Source organism: Limulus polyphemus, unplaced genomic scaffold (genome assembly GCF_000517525.1).
Source record: "Limulus polyphemus unplaced genomic scaffold, Limulus_polyphemus-2.1.2 Scaffold9902, whole genome shotgun sequence".
Taxonomy (NCBI): domain Eukaryota; kingdom Metazoa; phylum Arthropoda; class Merostomata; order Xiphosura; family Limulidae; genus Limulus; species Limulus polyphemus.
In genome coordinates, this window is record NW_013675512.1 from 5271 (window position 1) to 8407 (window position 3137).

The 3137-nt window shown below is 34.4% G+C and overlaps 1 long non-coding RNA gene across 1 annotated transcript in view; it reads left to right on the plus strand.

Annotated features, from left to right (window-relative positions):
- LOC111083510 overlaps positions 1-1984 on the plus strand; it is a 4210-nt gene extending 2226 nt beyond the window's left edge. The window contains exon 2 of the long non-coding RNA XR_002609084.1: positions 1557-1984. This is a non-coding gene — a long non-coding RNA (uncharacterized LOC111083510). The remainder of the gene's footprint in view (positions 1-1556) is intronic.
- The last annotated feature ends 1153 nt before the right edge of the window (positions 1985-3137 follow it).

Here is a 3137-nt window from a genome sequence, read left to right on the forward strand (position 1 = left end):
ATATAAAGGAGGGGAGTGTGAGGTGGGTAGATAGACAGTGAGTGATTGAACTGCGGTCAGAAGTATTATTGACGTTCGTTGCTATAGCGTTTGTTTAGCGCGATTGTTGAGTGTATCGGTTAAGTTATATTCGGAAAGAATAAACCAGTTTTATTTAAGTAAAGGACTTGTGTCGCGTAAGTTTCGTCGGAACGAAGTTACGGAAAATTAACTAACAAACGGAGACGTAACAATACTTTACACTTTAAGAAAATGGAGGACCGGCATAGCTAAGTGGTTAGGGCGCTCGACTCGCAATCTGAGGGTCGCGGGTTCGAATCTCTGCGTTATAATGTGACGGTCAATCCCACTATTCGGTGGTAAAAGAGTAGCCAAGAGTTGGCGTGGGTGGTGATGACTAGCTGCCTTTCCTCTAGTCTTACACTGCTAAATTAGGGATGGCTAGCGCAGATAGCCCTCGTGTAGCTATGTGCGAAATTCAAAACAAACAAACAAAGAAAATGGAGGTAGGTGATCAAACGCGTAGTGTATGCTCTGCTTTTCTTCTGCAAAACATATGTTGCTGTCAAGGGGAAAAAATGTTTTCGTGGATTCGTTGGTTGTGTAGCACAGAGCTAACACAATAGGCTATTTGTACTCTGTCCACATTGTGGAATTGGACCCCGAATTTCAGCGTTCTAAGTCCGCAACTTACCGTTGACCCGCTAGCGAACAGTTTTGTAGGAGTTTTAGCAAATATTCAAAAACGTTATCATCTCTGTTGTGTTTTTTGCGCTATTCACTGTTCGAATATGCAGAAAAAATAACTTATTTTACGCGAAAAGATTGTACAACTTCTGTAGAAAACTACTTTCCAAGGATTATGTTTCGCGAAAACATATTTTGAATATTTAACTAAATTATCAATGGATAATAAAACAAAGCAGCTACTAAGTAATATTTTCATCTACTGGATCTTCTATTTACTACAACTGTGATGAGATAAAATACCTCTTTGATGAAATATTGAATAAACTAATCAATTGTTATTTAATTACACCAACAAATCCATTTTCAACATTAATTAGCTAGATCGTGCGCAGTTTTCATTGTGTCATTAAAGTAATTGTTTGTTTGTAATTGTGCACAAAGCTACACAATGGGCTATCTATGCTCAGCCCACCACGGGTATCGAAACCCGGTTTCTAGCGTTGTAAGTCCGCAGACATCCCGCTGTGCTACTGGTGGGGGGCTCATTATAGTAAATAGCTATCAGTTATACATTAGAAACGTCACAGACGAGTGCCTTTCGAACTTTTCATAAAATACAAACAGAAAAGGAAAGCCATTTTATTAAAAGAAACAACTTTAAAAAAGCCTCTGCGGCATTTATTTTACAAAGATGTTATACAGTTAAGTACTAAACCAATGAACAGGTTGTAATTTTTTATCAATACCTTCGTTAAATTTATTATAATTACAAAATTTGTAGAAGAAACGAAATTTCTGTAACTTCAGAAGCATGTTTAACACTGATTGTGTAGGGGTTTTAATATGTCTATTTTTTTTTTCTACAGCCTGAAAAGAAGTAGTTGAATCTGGCCACGAAATTTCTATTCCTGAAGTTTTCACAGTCACGTAGCTCCATCTGTTCAGTTGTTTATGCAGTGCTTTTAAAATTAAACAGAATATTAATCTTCTACGTTACCTCTATTGGATAGCTTTATCTATAATTATCTGCTCACAATGATATTCAGATTTGTCATATACATGTCTTTTCATTAACTTTCCGTAAAGTTAAAAATGTATATTGTGTTAATTTTATAAATATGTTAAATTAATTTTCATTTTAGACATCAGGTCATGTTCTGGATTATTTGTATTAATTTATTTATGACCCTAATGAAATATTCTGAAGTATGTAAATACTATCTAAATCTTGTAGTCACGTGAATTGATGTGAAATAATGGCTGTGGATTAAATAATTTTTCATCTGCTACTTTATGAATTTCTGTCGTCTGCTTATTTTCAATAACAAAATTAGTTTACGAGTAAAAATAAATCTTAAAAATATAATATTATTTCCTGTTAGTTAATTACTGGGAAATTTTCTAATAAAGACGTCGAGCACAAGAGCTGTTGTTTCACCTTTACGAATACTATACGAATTTCAGTAAATTTGATTGCTTCAATCACATCTCAAATCAATGTTGTAATCTAATAGTGATCTTTACTGAATAATTCACACTAAACATTGCATGTCGTGAGAAAGAAAATATTTTTCTTTCAGTGTGATTTTATCATATAGGCGAGAATTTAGCTCCAATGTCCAAAATTTATAAAACAGTGTTGATAAAGAACAACACAAGTAAAAAATAAATACAACTAATATTTTTACATTCGGTCAGAGGTGTTTAAAAGAAATTCTGGACAAAGATCATCATATTCTTGAAACATACGATTAATATCTTTTGTTTCTCATTTGAATTTTCTTCTGAAGCTACTAAAATATCCTTCCATAATTCTGAATTGGTACATTAGAGGGAAGGAAACTAATTAACAACACTATCCGCCAACTGTTGAATGACTCTAGTCTAAATGTTTTTGCGACAACGAGATACGAATCTTAAACTCTCAGATTCACAGTTTGAGCACGCTAATACCGCGCAATAAGTACGAGGGTAACCGAAAAATTCGTAAAAAAAATGGAATGTATGATTTTTTTTGATAAATGTTAAGTTTGAATTAAGTGTGAAGATGATTCCAGATCCGGTTGGCCCTCGACATCGACCACAACAGAAATTGTAGATAAAATTCATGATTTGATATCATAGAAAAAATTACCATTGGGAAGTTAGCAGAGGAAGTGAGAATCAGTAAGAGTACTTTAGAAAGCATTTTGAGTGACAGTTTGGGCATAAATAAATGTTGTCACCTGAGAAGAAACAGATCCGAGTTGTTGAAAGACAACGCTTACTGCAAAAGTTTCAATAGATTCCTAATTACGGATGAAACGTGGGTTCACCACTTCAACCCAGAGATAAAAACGCAAAACTTACAATGTAAACACCCAATCTCACATACACTCCAAAGAAATTCAAGTCACAACCCCCTGCTGGGCAGATCATGGCATCAGTTTTTTTAGTGGGGATGCCAA